This window comes from Malania oleifera, chromosome 12 (genome assembly GCF_029873635.1).
Source record: "Malania oleifera isolate guangnan ecotype guangnan chromosome 12, ASM2987363v1, whole genome shotgun sequence".
Classification (NCBI taxonomy): Eukaryota; Viridiplantae; Streptophyta; class Magnoliopsida; order Santalales; family Ximeniaceae; genus Malania; species Malania oleifera.
In genome coordinates this window covers 67,243,001-67,260,833 of record NC_080428.1, presented here as the reverse complement: position 1 = coordinate 67,260,833, position 17,833 = coordinate 67,243,001, and positions in this window count along the sequence as shown.

Below are 17,833 nucleotides of genomic sequence, written 5' to 3'. Positions count from 1 at the left end.
TTCCAAGTATAGGAGTTCTGTCGTATAATATTCAGCCCAAAAGTCAGATCGTCTCCTTAGGGAATGCGGTTTAATCTTAAATTTTATGTATTTCCAATCAAAAATGAAAACTTATTGAATTCAGTTCAAATTCGGGGTTTTCAGGATTGTTTGAAATTTCTTTTGATCAATTAAATGAACATGCAATTTAAATCCTAATCCCTAGCATGCTTCAAAATTAAATAACAAGAAACGGAAATCCTATGTTTAAAATTACGAACCTAACAAGAATTGAAACACGCGTGAACTTCGGGATAAAAACTAAAGGAGAGAACTTTCCTACTTAATTAAAGCATGCAAGACTGAGAACCCATCTAATCACAAATTTAAATAATTCTAATTTAAATGCAATCAAAAACTAAAACAGGAATCCGAGACTTCAAAAACATAAACCATAAACGGAACACAAAAAAAATCGGACTTTAATAAGATCAAACTCAAACTAAATCAAACTCACCAAAATTTAAATTTTAAGAAAGACAATTAATTTAAGTTCTAAAAAAATATATTTTTAATGATAAATAACTAAATAACTTGAACAATAATTAAATCTAATGATAACTTTAATTGAGAGAATAAATAAATAAATAAATAAATAAATAAGCTTGAATAATAATACCCCAACAAGATTCAAAGCTTCAAACTAAAACTCAATGAAAAATAACAAGATTCATTTAATTAGTTAAAAGAAAAAATAAAGCAAAAAAAAAAAAAAAAAAACTAACTAAAAGGAAAGGAAATAAAAAAGAAAGAAACAAAAGAGAGAGAGAGAGAGAGAGAGAGAGAGAACAAGTCCATAGTAGGTTGAAGCGGCAGCAGCCTCGGGTTGCTCTTTGGTGTGGAAGCTCTCGAGTTGGTGAAGATCAAATCACCGTAACAGGTTCTCGGGTTGGCTGGCCGCAGCTCCAACAGCAGCTAGTCTTCACGGTAGCAGTGAGCACGACAGGAGGAGAGTTGCAGGAAAAGGGACATAGTGGTAGCAGCCACACACAGCAGAGGCAGCAGGGGAAACTCTCGGCTGGGCAGTAGTGGGGAAGTCTCGGCTAGGTAGAAGTGGGGAACACAACAGGCCGTAGGAGACACCAGCAGCAGAAGAAGCAGTGGCCTCGGGTTCTCCTTCACGCACTAGCAGCAGAGGAAGTGGTGGAGCTGCTCTCAATTCTATCTCCTCCACAACAGCAGCAAGATAGCCATGAGGAGAGGGGAGTTAAAAGGGAGAGGAGAGGGAGAGCTGGGACGAACAGGTCTGGTAGCAGGCCAATAGAAAGAAAGGAAGGGAAGGAAGAGAGAGAAGAGTTTGAGAGTTAGAGAAGGAGAAAAGAGAAGGAAAACTGAAAGAGGCCGAGAGGAAGAAGAGAGGAGCGGGTAGGTTGTTGTGTGACCGAGAGCTAGAGAAGAAAAGAGAAGGGGAAGGAAGAGAAAGGAAGGAGAAGGAGAAGGGAAGGGCTTGGGGGTTGCGTTGGGAAGAAGAGGGTTATAAAGGAGAAGAGAGAGGAAACCCAACGCCCAGCAAGGGAGACCTGGAGCCGGGAACCATCCAGACCTGGATGCATGGCCGGGTCACATCAGGGCAAGTTTAATATATATTTCTTATTTTTTTTCTTTGCGAACGAGGCTAATTTTGATCCTCTTGGAGCTCATTTCTCTCAAAACTCAAAACATGGAAATTGTAGATAATCTTCTCATATTTCTATAAAATTTTGAATCATCTCGATCGGAGCTCATACGAAAAAATTATGCACAAATTACGAACTAATGTCGATTTTAGCTTCTGATAATTTTTCTGTAATAAAAAAATATCAAAAATTCATAAATTGCTCAATAAAATTCAAATATTACAAATAGGATGTCGTGTTAAAATATTGAGAGTAATTAGATATTTAATTAAAAATATAATCCCCAATGCACGAATTAAAACGCCTAATTACGCAGTTTAAGTGCGTAATCTCACCCCCTAACTAACGTTTTATTAGTCTCTAGCAAATAACATAAATGATTTCAAGGGCAGTATCTACAATTACTAATTCTAGAAAACATGAAATTAATGCTCATGCAACACAATCATATCGTTTCACATACAAGAATATAACTGAATTTCACACAAGCTCGTTCATATTTAATGCACCCAACTCTGAAGCATGTCACTCATGCAAATTTCATCATTATATAGCATTTAAGGACAGTGTACTCACATGAAGTCAACTAGTGGTACAATTCAGAGTTAATGCGGTCATATAAAGTTCGAGTATAAACAGGTGAAATCTCGAGGAGTGTGTGATATGTGTGACTCATTACACCTAAGATACCAGTGGTCACCTACAGAACGATCGTTTTGACTCGGCCCAACTGGTATACCCTCAAAAACACTTAAAGAAAATGGGTTCACTCATCATATGTGAGGAGGAGTGTCGCGATCAAACATCCCTCATATTGCAATGAACAAACGCTAAGTATATGGAGTTGACTAGTCTGAAAAGGATCTAACCTATTTATGAGGTGTCGGGTTCTTCACCTTAACATCTTCTCACCTACTCGCCATGTCCAACCGAGACCATCCTAGATCAACTTATTCACAAACTTGACGTGAAGACATCTCAAGCATTAAACGGTTGAAGAATCTTCATACGTGGAGAACATGTGTCGTGTCCTTGACTTTTTGTGGTCTTTCTGTAAAGTAGGCATTAGCATTTCATTTCATGTGCATTCCTATTTCTTATTCTTTCTTTTGCTCATTCTTCAATTTCTGTCTTTTCTTGGTTGATTAGAACAATTATTACACTTCTTTCATTATCTTCATACTACCAATGGGAATTAAGCTCAAACAGTGGTCCATGAACTAAGTCTATTTCTAGGGGTGATTCAGCCTTCATATCTTGAGTAGGCTACAAGACTTAGGTTTCTATCTCCGCACTAGATGTCACCTCTAGGCTAGTAAGTCAAAAACATAGACTAGTGTACAAAGAATCATCCAAAAGAAAGGAGAATTGAGTTTCATGAACTCTGATTTGATGTTAACACTCAAAAAGGCGATAAATAGCTCAAGGATATCTCATAAGGTGTCATAGTCGCCACGGGTATTCTCTCAGTGCTCACAAGGAACCCTAAGCGCAATGAATCATGTGAATGTGTCTATTCAGTCTCATGAGATGCCATGTAAATACAAGAGTTTATATAGCCAGATTAGCACGAGTGTACTACTAATTAATTTTTCATGGAGTTACAAAGTCATATAAAGAGAAACTACACATAAATAACTCGAGTGTGTAATTCTTAGGTTATATGTAAGTATGTGAAGGGTATATGTCAATGTTAATCATGGCATAATCGTTTATCCTCAATACTCTTTCTTTCTTTCTTTCTTTTTTCCTTTTTTTTTTTTTTTTCGTTTTTTCATTTATATATAAACCCAGCAAGTAGACATGCACAGTGTCACATGCATAATTGTTTATCCTCAATACTCTTTCTTTCTTTCTTTCTTTTCTTTATTTTTTTTTATATAAAACCCAGCAAGTAAACGTGCACAGTGTCACATGCAAATTGTCACCCCCCAACTAAAGTAGAACATTGTCCTTAATGTGAAAGCATAAGAGAGATAGAAAAGATGTGCACGAGAGAAGTAAGGCGTACCTAGGTGGAGAAGTAATGGAAAAGAAAAACTAAAACTAAATAAAAATGTACCTAAAAGTTAACCAAAAATAAAATAAGGTAAAACAAAATGAAAAAAAAGGGAAAGAAAAACAACACAGTTGTCTGGCGAAGGCTCTAGAGGAATTTCGTCTAGTGGGTGCAGGTCTATAAATTGAACTAGCGAGTCTCCAAATTTGAGCCACCACAATGAATCAGTCTGCATACCTACACGAAAGTCAGCCTCAAATGAATTAATATTCTTCAAAATACTAGACAATTCATGTGCATATTGACTTTCTTATTTTAGCAAGAAATGATCTTTATTCAACATATTTTTCAAGAAATTTACTTCTTTATGAACTAGTTTTTAAGAAAAAGTTGTTGGAACAATTACCTTTAGTTATTCAGAAGTATTAGCATTAAAAGTTTTACTTGATTCCTTGAAAGTTAAACATTCACCATTCTGTTCACCCTCATTATCGGGTGTACCAATCATCTTACCACTACGGGAATTTGCTTTAACATTGGACTCCTTGACATTTATTCTAGTCATGAGTGACGGTTCCACGACTATCAATCTCTGAGGGTGAGGTACCACAGGTTGGTACTCTTTACTAGTATCAGCCTCCTCCTTAACTGACCACTACACTTCTAGGCCCGCTTCCTCTAGTTTTTCTTTGACTTCATCTGTCTCAGCCGTAACTTCAGGTGTCGAGACAACTGGTTGTCTCTCGATGAGCATCTCAGGTTGGGGAACTTGTTTCCCGCTTCTCAAAGTAATGACAACCTTTGTTGTCTCAAGAGAAACATTATGCGTTTGTTATTGTTGCTGCTGGTATTTTTGAGGACTGGGCTGCAGTTCCACCGAAAATTCCCTTTTTTCTAAGATATCCAACTACGTGCTCATCGTATTCGCGGTGTCCAGTAATTCATTTATGGCCTGAGTATACTGATTGATTTGAATTTGCATGAACTACTGGAAGGCATCCTCAAGAGACCTCCCTAGTGGAGTAGGTGCTACATTAGATTGAAATCTTGATGGCGCACAACTCTGAGGGATCTATTGTGGCTGATACTGAGGTGGAAGAGTGTCTAGGTAATATGTTGGCTCATATTTATCTCCACCACTGATTGTGCTGATAGGTTGTACTGTCATGGGCGCTTGATTGTATCGTATATTCCATTGTTGGATACTTTCAGTTAGGTAATCAAAGAATGATAGTGCCTGGTCCGGTTCCTTGCTGAAGAGTTCTCCATTGCACATGGTCTGAACAAAGTGCTTGCAATCAGGAGTAAGAGTTGTATAAAAACAATTAACTAACCTCTATGATTCAAACCCGTGATGTGGACAAGTACTTAGCAGATAATTGAATCTCTCCCAACAAGCCCAAAAAGTCTCGTCACCCTTCTGCATAAACTGAATGATCTGTTCTTGCAAAAATTGAGTTCTCTATGAGGAACAAAACCTACGTAAAAATTCACGTTCCATATAAGCCCAATTAGAGATAGAGTGAGGTCTCAAAGAATTAAACCACATCTACACCTTATCCTTTAAAGAGGCAAGAAATAAACGCAGTATAGTAGATTCATTAGTTCTAGCACGAGAGAAAAAAAAAAAATTGCAAGTCAACTCGAACCCCGTCAGGTGCCGATAAGGGCACTCAAATTCCGTCCCGTATAACAATGACTTCCTCCCACTCTGCATCATGAAACTAAGATCGTTATTAGGTAAAGGAGTGTAAGATGATGCAGTGGTGTATTGAAGCTACAAAAAATCCATAAGCGTGCGTGGTGCAGGTGTAGCCATAATTTTTTCAAAGCACACTTCTTCTTTTTTTTATTCTTTTTCTTTTTCATGAGACTAATTAAAATGATGGGAAAAACACTAATTTGAAACTAAGACCGACATTCCCCGGCAACGGTGCCAAAAACTCGACTCACTCTAAAAATGAGTAGCTGAGAAGGTATCCCAAGTATAGGAGTTTTGTCGTGTAATATTCAGCCCAAAGGCCAGATCATCTTTTCAGGGAATACAGTTTAATCTCAAATTTTATGTATTTCCAATCGAAAATGAAAAGTTATTGAACTCAATTTAGATTCAGGGTTTTTAGGATTGTTTGAAATTTCTTTTGATCAATTAAATGAACATGCAATTTAAATCCTAATCCCTAGCATGCACTGAATTAAATAACGAGAAAAGGAAATCCTATGTTTAAAATTCCGAACCAAACAAGAATTGAAACACGCGTGAACTTCGGGATAAAAACTAAAGGCGATAACTTTCCTACTTTATTAAAGCATGTAAGACTGATAACGCATCTAATCACAAATTTAAATAACACCAATTTAAATGCAATCAAAAACTAAAACAGGAATCCGAGACTTCAAAAACATAAACCATAAACGGAGCACAAAAAAAATCGGACTTTAATAAGATCAAACTCATCAAAATTTAAATTTTAAGAAAGACAATTAATTTAAGTTCTAAAAAAAATATATTTTTTTAATGATAAATAATTAAAAACTCAAACAATAATTAAATCTAATGATAACTTTAATTGAGAGAAAATAAATAAATAAATAAATAAATAAATAAGCTTGAATAATAATACCCTAACAAGATTCAAAGCTTCAAACTAAAACTCAATGAAAAATAACAAGATTCATTTAATTATTTAAAAGAAAAAATAAAGCAAAAAAAAAAAAAAAAACTAACTAAAAAGGAAAGGAAAGAAAAAAGAAAGAAATAGAAGAGAGAGAGAGAGAGACAGAGAGAGAGAGAGAGAGAGAGAGAGAGAGAGAGAGAGAGAGAGAGAGAAGCAAGTCCATAGCAGGTTGAAGCCGCAGCAGCCCCGGGTTCCTCTTTGGTGTGGAAGCTCTCGGTTGGTGAAGATCTAATTACCGCAGCAGGTTCTCGGGTTGGCTGGCCACAACTCCAACAGCAGCTGGTCTTCATGGCAGCACAGAGCATGGCAGGAGGAGAGTTGCAGCAAAAGGGACACAGTGGTAGCAGCCACACACAGCAGAGGCAGCAGGGGAAACTCTCGGCTAGGCAGCAGTGGGGAACTCTTGGTTGGGCAGTAGTGGGGAACAGAGCAGTCCGTAGGAGACACTAGCAGCAGGAGAAGCAGTGGCCTTAGGTTCTCCTTCATGCACCAGCAGTAGAGGAAGTGGTGGAGCAGCTCTCGGGTCTATCTCCTTCATAGCAGCAGCAAGATAGCCGTGAGGAGAGGGGAGTTGAAAGGGAGAGGAGAGAGAGAGAGAGAGCTGGGACAAACGGGTCTGGCAGCAGGCCAAGAGAAAGAAAGGAAGGGAAGGAAGAGAGAGAAGAGTTTGGGAGTTAGAGAAGGAGAAGAGAGAAGGAAAACTGAGAGAGACCGAGAGGAAGAAGAGAGGAGCAGGTAGGTTGCTGTGTGACCAAGAGCAAGAGAAGAAAAGAGAAGGGGAAGGGAGAGAAAGGAAGGAGAAGGGAAGTGCTTGGGGGCTGTGCTGGGAAGAAGAGGGTTATAAAGGAGAAGGGAGAGGCAACCCTACGCCCAGCAAAGGAGACCCGGACCCCGGAACCATCTAGACCCGGCTGCATGGCCGGGTCACATCAAGGCAAGTTTAATATTTTTTTTCTTTTTTTTTCTTTTTCTCATTTTTTTTTTTCTGCAAACGAGGCCAATTTTGACCTTCCTATAGGCTATTTATCTCAAAACTTTAAACACGGAAGTTGTAGATAATCTTCTCATCTTTCTATAAAATTTTGAATCATCTTAATCAGAGCTCAGACGAAAAAATATGCACGAATTACAAACTGATGCCGGTTTCAACTTCTGATAATTTTCATGCGATAAAAAAATGTCAAAAATTCATAAATTTCTCAATAAAATTCAAATATTACAAATAGCCGTGTTAAAATATTGAGAATAATTAGGTATTTAATTAAAAATATAAGCTCCAATGCAAGAATTAAAACACCTAATTACGCAGTTTAGCGTGTAATCACAAAGATTAAGTAAATTAGTAATAGGTTAGACATCATCAAAAAGGGAGAGAATGTTAGCCTTGGTGGCTACATCATCATTGTTTAAAGTGCTTTGATGATATTGTTATGATTGGTGTATTCCCAAGAGGGGGGGTGAATTGGAATTTTAAACTTTTTCTCCTAGGTTAATATATTCAGCGACAGTATATGCACAACCTAGGGCCTATCTATGCAATTTCCAAGTGTCTAGATAAATATAATATGGAAATTAAGTTATACGCATCATTCACCCATAATATACATGTGCGGTAAATATAAGGTACGGAAATGTAAATGAGCACAAGATATGTTATCGGGGTTCGGCCAACTGTGCCTACGTCCCCGCCTCTAACTCGCAAGCAGGAGGATTCCACTAACAGCTCACTTAAGGGCGGAGCAACACCGTTTACAACCAGGTCAAATTATCACAGGGCTGACCTCAACCTTAACCAGGTCAATTAGCGGGGCTGACCTCAACCTACAAGCCTTAACAGGACGACGCACCTAGCTTTCCTAACCGGGTATAAGCCAATCCGGGACTATTCCAGGGCTAGTCTCCCTCTTCAGGCCCGTGCCTGGAAATACAACCAAAGCGTATTACAATCAAACGGTACAGTGATTGTGCTTTCGTGTAAAGCAGATATGTACCCGGATGCGCGCAATAATATACACCACAATATGATTCAATATGTAAGCTCAATGTGGTCTAAGATGTCAACTCTCAAATAGATTTACTATCATTGTAATGAGTGCGTGAGAGTGCAAACAAACAATCTTTGTATCACAAGATATTCAACAAATAGTTTCACACAAAGATGTCAAGTCTTATGTATTTCAATCATTAAGATATCTCAAGCATGTATGTATTAAACGATGTATATGCTTGGTTTGCAAAAGACGTGTAATCTTTGTATTCAGCAAATAATATATGAGTGAAAAAAATATTGCAACAAAGATTTTATCACACTAACAAATATCTCATCAAATATTTTCAAGATAAAAACATAGTAGATATTTGAAAATGTTTTTGCAACCAAAAACAAATACAATCTTCTTAAGATGTTGCAATGAAGGTGCAAATCTTAGAAGATCTATCAATGTCTTCTTAGGATAGACTTATTAACAAAGTCTCCTAAGAATACTTGGGTTTAGCTCTCAATGAAAATAAAACAATCAAATATGAATGGGAGAGCAAACCTACTAAATAAAAACACTCAATCGACTTACAGAGGATTTAGGAGATCGAAGAATGTAAGCATGAGTGAATGGGGATTGAATATGAGTATTATAGGGTTTTTATTTTTCAAAGAATTTTCCCTAATCAAAGTGGCTAATCCCCTGTCTAATTTTCTCAAATGAACTTTTATATATAGGCAAGGGAGAAAATATGACCGTTGGGGACCTATAGGGTATTTTTAGAAAAGTTTAATGATGTTTAAGGCATTTTGACCCTGTTTAGAAAAATATTAATCACGGTAAAAATGGGAACAACCCGAGAGGTCCGGTCGACCAAAAGTGTTTCGGTCGACCGGGACTCAAGTAGCTCGGTCGACCGGGAAAGGACGATTTTCAAAAATACCGAGGTTCGGTCGATCGGGGCCTTTTTGAACTGTATGGTTCGGTCGACCAGACCGTTGGGAATCCTCCCAAGACCCCTCGGTCGACCAGGTAGTTGGAGTACAAATCTGGTCGGTCGACTGGGAGGTCAAACTGTTGACTCCCAGGTGGTTCGGTTGACCGAGGTCAAATGACCTATAAGGGCTAGGTCGACCGGGCCTGGGTCAAATAGTTGACCCGGACCAGTTTTGGTCGACCAGGCCAGATTGAATTGAGTTGGCCAGTCGACCGAAAGTGCACCAAGTGTGCATTTCGGTCCGTTCTTGCAACATATAAACCCTATTCAAGTGCCTATTACATACAAGTGCAAAGGTGAGTGTCCTAAGGTCACTTGGGGTCCAATTTGAGATCACCGAAAAAGTCCGGTGTCGGTCGACCGAAGGTTCACCCTAAGGTCTTTCTATGGTTCGGTTTGAGCTTGCAAATTTAATCATGTTTGTGATGTGTGTGCTTATTACAAACCGAAGAACCCTAATTACTATTACAGACAATTTTACTGAAAATTATTACAATTAAGAGTTATGAAATTGTCTTCAAGCCTTTCTTGCTTTTGTGCATATCTTGATCTTATCATTCTTGATTCCTGCACAAAAACTCAAACGCTCATTAGATACAATGAGTATTTGTCATAATCAAAACCGAGCGTGACCAATAAGGTCAACAGATATTAACCTATATATTGTTCTTATTGTTTTCCTATCTTTACAGATCATGTTTAGTTCAGGTACTTATATATGAAGAACTGGATCAAAGGCAAAGATCGGACTGAGTAGACATCAATAAGGAAAGATCAAATGGAAACGTACTCAGAAAGACCCATGCATGACCAAAGGAAGCTTAATGTAGTTTTATATGTATTTGCGAAGCGTTTAAGGTAGTCTATGTTGTAACTCTTGCGGGTGTGTTTCTTACATGATTTCTGAGTAAGAGTTGAGCATTGCATATGCATACTAGGACACTTGAGTTTATAGGATTGCATTAAAGTCACAAACTCACATTCATGGTTTTCAAACTTAAATTCAAAGAGTTTGTCAAAAACAATCCGAAACTCAAAATATGTTTTCAAAGAGACGATTTTTTAACATCCTAATTTTAAAAACAATTTTATACTTGGTCCCGGTTTTTTCAAAGCATGATTAATGTCCTAAAGCTTAAAAGAAGTCAAATACTTTTTTATAAAGGACATTCTAAGCATATAAGATATTATTTGATCTTTCAAAGATGTTTTCATAAATCAAGATATCTTATATTTAAGTGAAAACTCACTTGGACAAGTTTTAAACTTTATTAGACTTAATATATTTCATATAATTTTGTCCAAGAATGTTTTAAGTCATTAAAAGGCTTTTTGTCAAGGTAAAACAGAGCAATCGTTGACTGACGTAGTGCAGCCTTGAGTCCTGAACACTATTCGGTATTTGAGGCATAACCTTTGCTAGAGAAGTTCAAAAATGACGATTTTGGTGTCCTTGGAAAACTAAGAAAAAATCTCACAACTTTCATTTTGATGAATCTTTCTAATTCCGGGAAATCATTGATGAAAATAGGGGATTTATTGACCAGTGACTAGTTAACACTATCGACGAGTGCATGACACTAGTCGACGAGCCCAACAAGCAGAATGACGCTAACAGGAAAAACGACTAGTTTTATTTGGAAATTTCTCCAAACGGTCCAATAACGGCTAGTTGGGTATTTTGGCTATAAATACAAGCTATTAGACTTGTTTAGAAATGGTTTTGATGATTTATACAAGCTTATAGTGAAAAATATCCTTGATTCCAAAACCTAGCACATTTCATCTTAGTTCATATTCACAAGTGCTCATCTCTCTTGCCCTCCAATCTTGTTTAATACAATTCTTGAGAGAGAAGTATGAGATTTGCTTGTATTTAATATTTGCTCATTCAAGGAGCATTCTCATTGTAATCATCAACTTTGTGTAAGGTTCTTTGTGAACCATTGTGAGGGTTCTTGGTGGACCACTTGGTAAAGGCTCTTTTTGAGCATGTAGGGATTTGTTCCCAAGTGTAGGGTTGTGTACCCAAGTTGTAAGGCTTGCCCCGCTGGGGAAGGAGCGTTGATAGTGGATTGTGGAATCCTTGGCTTGGTGCTAAGGCGTGGACACTAGTCTCACCATCACTCATTTCATTCATTTGAAATGTTCAAAGTAAAAGTTGAGAGCATATCTAACTAAAATGTCTAGAACCTTATTTTTCTAAGATAAAAACCTTAAATCATTATGTTGTATAATATCTCAGAAGCATGCTGGAATAAAATCCACTTCTAAATGGACAAAAGCATCTCTGCTTGATTAATAACTCTTAATGTTTAATTCATGCTCAAATGTATATCTTAAGTTAAGCATACTCTGTCCATTGCATAAGTTTGAGCTTTAATGTATATCTTAAATTAAGCATACTCTGTCCATTGCATAAGTTTGAGCTTTAGGAACTCAATCTTATATCTTATATCTTTTATTCCTAAACTCATCTTAGAGCCTAATATGTGTGGTCAAAATGTAGTCATCACTTTGGTCATAAGCTTTGTCTTTCATAAATTCCAAATCATTAAGTGCTTATTAAAAAACATCCTTCTCGTAATCAAAATTAGAGGCATCCACTAAGGGACTCAAGTTTTATTGTTAAAATCAAAATATTCTCTTTGAGCTTTAAATGTAAAAACTTCCTAATTTTGGTTCACCTTTTCCTCCATAGGAATTCTTTACCAACCACGATCACATTCGGTAAAGTTTCATCCTATTCCTTGATTTTTATCCTTGCTCTAAAATATGATCATATTCAAAGGATACCCTCCAATTGCGGTAGATTTGTAATGAACAAAGAGCATTGTTCAAAATATCCATATATTCCTAATTGCTCTTTGCACAATCTGTTTGGACATATTCGCTAGCACAAAATATTCTAAATATTGTCCACTGACGCTCACTTTTAAATACTCTTCTAAACTTACTAATGGTTTAACTTTTAATAGTATTTATTCTTATTCACTTTATAAGCTTTTTTCTTTATATCTAATCAATTAGAGCTTTATTTCCTTAAAATGAAGTTGAACGGATAAAATGATTGCACTAGGTTTCAATTTAAATAAAGAAACAAATTTCAAGGAAACCTATGCACATGCAGTTAAAATTCAAGGCCATTCAAACTTGAGTGTTAGGATTGGTTTGATCCCAATAGGGGGAGGGTGAATTGGGTTTTAACGACTTTTTGGTTAATTTAAACATTTCACCAATTCACCATATATCATATCCCATTCAATATTAAAAGCGTGTATGTAAAACGATTAGGCAATCAATGCAGACATAATGTGTGCAACATATCTTATTTAAATTAAATGTGTGCATACAAATAATTATAACAGTAAATAAGCAAGCATAGACATATGGAAACTAAAGTGAAGTAATTAAATGAGAGAGAGAGAGAGAGTGACACACGATATTTGTTATCGAGGTTTGGTCAAACCAGCCTACGTCCTTGCCTTGGGCATACCCCCAAAGGATTACATTATCCTTACCCAATCATACAGTAGAGGAAGTTTCCTGGGAACTAGAGGAACATATGCTCCAGAGATACCCATACCTATTCAGTGAGACCCAGGGTTGAACTAGAAAAGAGAAAGAGAATAACAAAGTTTTTTTTTTCTTTTGATGTACGTGATTGTAATCTCCCAGAACCCTTTTTCTGTAATCACGGTATTCTTCCGCCATAAAAGGGGGTAATTAATAAAATTGGGATGTTTTTTTTAAGAATGAAAAGGTGATAAATAGCAATTTCGAGGACGAAATTTTATAAGGATGGGAGAATGTAGAGACCCATAAAATTTAATTAATAAAAGTAATAAAAGAAAAGAAATGAAAGAGAAGGAAAAAGGAAAAAAAAAAAAAAAAAGGGATCAGCAGGGATTCGTCGATGAACCAATGGTCTTCATCGACGAATGTACCTCTAGGTCTCGTCGACAAAGTATACACGTCTAGTCGACGAGAAGATATCGAGAGTCAGGGAAATTAGGAGAATTTCAGGTTCGTCGACGAACCAACCTCCTCGTCGACGAACTTTCTTCATTGGCTCGTCGACGAATCACTTTAACTCATCGACAAAGCCAGGCCTATAAATAGCTTTTCTGTCATTTTCTAGCAAAATCTTTTCTCTCCTCTCGTTTTCTCTCTTTACCCAAAGGTTCCAACACTCCCTCTCTCTTCAATTTTCACTCCGTCTAAACCTATTTTGATGATCAGAAGCTACCACGGGGTTCGTGGAGAGATTTTCTACAACTTAGTTAGAACGGATTATTGATTTGGAGTCCTTGGGCACCACTCCAAAATCAGGGTAAGTAGGGTATTTTAGGGTCTAAATGTTTATTTGGAATATATAAGGCCTAGAAAGTGCTAAATGAGTAATATTTTGGGAGATGAGTTGATTAATTTGGGAAAAATGTGAATTTTAGGATTTTGAGTTTCGGACGCTGTAGGTGTAGGATTTGGGTTTTTATGGGTTTCTCAATAAGTCGAGTAAGGGGAATAAATTATTACAGTTATTTTGAGAACTGCTGGTTGAATTAATATGTGAAAATGAGGATATGATATTTTGCTTGAAATTATTATGATACGTTAATCGGATAAAATTTGTGTGGCATATGAGTTAAACTGAATTGTGATGTTTTGAGATTTGAAATATATAAAATGATAAATGATATTATACCAACGTGTATTTTACTGTGAAGTGATGAAACATAAAATATGAATATAGAAATATTTTCTATGATAATTGGGGAAATATGAAATGATGATATGTTTATTGAGAAATGATGAAATTCGCGAAATGAGATATATACTATTATGAGAATGGAATGTGTATTGAAAAATGAGAAAGAAGTAGAAAATGATGGGAATATTGAAATGTGATATATACAATTATGAGATGAGATATGAATACTGAAAATGTGAATATTGCAATAAGAATACTACAATGTGAATACTGAAATGTGAATGTGAAAATGTGAATATTGTAATGAGAATATTACAATGTGAATACTGAAATGTGAATGTGAAAATGTAAATATTGCAATGAGAATACTGCAATGTGAATACTGAAATGTGAATGTGAAAATGTGAATATTGCAATGAGAATACACAATGTGAATACTGAAATGTGAATACAAAATGTGAATGATGAAATGTGGAAATGAGAACCCTGATGGGCGGTTGTTGATATAGAGCACAGTACCATTGCTAGTGAGGTGTTAGTGGAACCACACGATCTCGTGGAGAGTGTGGCGTGATAGTCGATTGGGCCTTCGAAGAGATGTTGACTACCCCTGGGTCCAGACTAGGCTGCGGTAGGTCAATCGTACTACAAACGGACAAGTAGAGTTTTTATCTTGATCTAACTCGGTAAGCCAACCGCGATTTAGATCCAGCCTTCAGGCCGCACAATCTTGACCATGGGGGGAAGTATGACATGGAGAATATCCTTAGGGCAGCCATGAGTTATAGACGACATATGGATTGGTTATTGAGGACACTCATAAGTTAGATATGAAATGGAAATGATAAATGAAAAAGCGTGAGTTTAATGACATAAATATTTAAGGCAAAGTAAAACTCTCCGTCTGATGGCTTACTGAGTAAGATGAGTGCCCTGATAAGTATCAGTTGCAACCTTACCCGAATTAATCGAGTAAGGTTACAAACGATATCAGAACAAAGGGGAGCTACATGTATGAGCGTGTAATCTCCCCTATCCTAGGGAACTTTCATTGATAAATATGAGTTGCATGTGAATGAGTTTGAAAATTGAATGAAAGCTTATAAAAGCTTGTGTTTTATATCTATATGATTATAAGTATAATTAGTATATTTTTTTCAGATAGTATTATCACTGAAATGAGTATATTATGATATAACGAATCTCATACTGCCACACACTCTAAATAATTTATTTCGTCTTACTGAAATGTGTCTCACTCAAATATCTAAATATTTTAGGGAACCGTAACAGGCCAGGTGATAGAGCTTCGAGATAGAAGGGAGCTAGTACCTTGATATACGTGATAAGTGTTTTGTGTTGGGGATGAGTTTTTGTAATCTCTTAAAGTATGTTATGGGTTTTTGGGATGTGTATGAATGTATAGAACTCTGGTTATTTGTTTTTTGAATGGTTTATAAATATTGACTTCCGCTGTTAGGGCTGTTTGTATGATTTTTTACCCGACACCCTCTTTGGATCGGGTTATGTTTAAATGGTATCATATTTTTTGACGTGGCCGGTGTTTGATTAATATTTATTATTTATTGAAGAAAAAAATTGTATGAAAATTGGGGCGTCACATCCAGCCTCTGGGCCGCACAACCCATCATGGGGGTTAAACATGTCGTTGGACCCAGGGAGTATTTTTGTGTGTGTGTGTGTGTGTGTGTGTGTGTGTGTGTATGTTAATTTATGTAAATGGTGTTAATATGTATTGAACTGCTTTATGCTAAGGAAGTAAATGCATATGTTCTAACTGTAAAGGTGTGAGCATTTTCAAATGATTTAAATGCATAAATGTTTATGGAAAAGTAAACTCTCTGCCCGAGAGTTTGCTGAGAAAGACGAGTACCCTGATAAGTATCAGTTGCACCCATACCAGGTTGCATAACGTATTAGAGCAGAGGGGAACTACATGTATGAGCCTGTAATCTCCCCTATCAACGAGAACTTTTGCTAATAAATAATTGTGTGTGTGTATGTGGGTATGGTTTGAGGATGGTTTTATAACTGTGGTTAATTAACAACTGATAATATTTTATATACAATCAAACGCACGTTGGCCACACACTGATATTAACTTAATCTGCCTTATTGAGAAGTATCTCACCCCAATATACAAATCATTTTTTCAGGACCATATCGAGATAAAGCTTAATAAGCTCCAGGGAAGGGTGGTAGCTAGATTCAGTTTTTGAGAGTGTCTGTGAGAATTCTAATGTATTTAAGTTTTGTTGGAAGTCCTTGGATGTGTATTAGGGCATGTATGGGCTGAGATGGTTTTTGCATTATATTAGGGCCCGTAATATAGATATTTGGGGAGTAGTTTAGAACTTTGGTAATATGTTTTGGGGAATGTATCATTTATTTCCGCTGTTTTTTTTTTAATGATGAATATGGTATCAGGTACACAGATGTTACTAAAGTAGCACCTCAGGTCCCACGTGGCAGGTCGGGGCGTTACACCAGGTGTGGCCTGAAGAGGTATACACTGTCCTGTAAGGTATACCGGTTTGGCTCTAACCCGGTTAGGTGAGCTGAGGTGACTCCGCCTCATAAGGAGAACTGGTTGTGGCTCAGCCTTATAATTGAGGTGAGGTGACTCCGCCTCATAAAGAGAACTGGTTGTGACTCGGTCCCGTAATTGAGCTAAGGAGACTCTGCCTTGTAAGGAGTATTGTAAACGGCGTTGCTCCTCCTAGTTAAGTGAGCACTTAGTGGAATCCTTGAGTGGTGGCTTAAGGCAGGGACGTATGTAGTATTGGCCGAATCTCGATAACAAATATTGTGTCTATCTCTTTCTCTATGCTATTTAATTTCTGCACATGCATGTTTGATTATTTATTATGATTAATTGTTTTACATACATGCTTTAATTATTTGGGGATTTGATTTTGCATAAAAAGACCCTAGGTTGTGTAATAGTGGCTAATCTTTGAAATTGAATACACCTGACCTAGGAAGAATTTTTTTTTAAATATCCAATTCACCTTCCTTCTTCGGATTACACCATTCACGTCAAGTTTAGCATGAAAACGAAAAGAAAGAACAACAACAAAGGATAAATGCGACTATGTAAATAGATCATGGTCAGATTCCTCCTGCACTTCTACTTATATTTCTATTTCTACCATTTGCTTTAGACAAAATTTTTGAGAGGAAAAACCTAAGCTCAAAGAGAAAGAGAGAGACAAATAGAAGTATGACATGATAATAAACCTGAGAGAGAGAGAGAGAGAGAGAGAGAGAGAGAGAGAGAGAGAGAGAGAAGGTTACTTCATGTGTTATTGTGCTACCAATGTACATTATTAATGTCCGGCTCAATCTCCTCTGCTTCTTTTCTCTATTTTTCTACACACACACACACACACCTGGGGGAGGGGGGAGAGAGAGAGAGAGAGAGATCTATTAATTGATGCAAAAATACATCGAATCTAAATAAGTTTTAGGAGTACCATGCATGTAAAAAACTCTAACAAAGCTAATAAAACAGCTTTGGAATTGAACAAAATAATAAACATTGCGATATTATATGAAGTATAGGTAATTAGGTCTCCATTTAGAGAAAAAAATAGGTACAATCATTGAACTCCAATTATGTTTATTCATAAAGAATGTAAAGTAATTCTGATTAAATAAAATAGTAAAAGAAAGAAACGGATTCAAAGTGAATAGTATTACAATTCCAAAGTAAATGTGTGCTAAGAAAATCTTAAACTTACAAAAATAATTTAAACTCTAACCATGTGAGCGGTCTTTGTAAAACAAATTC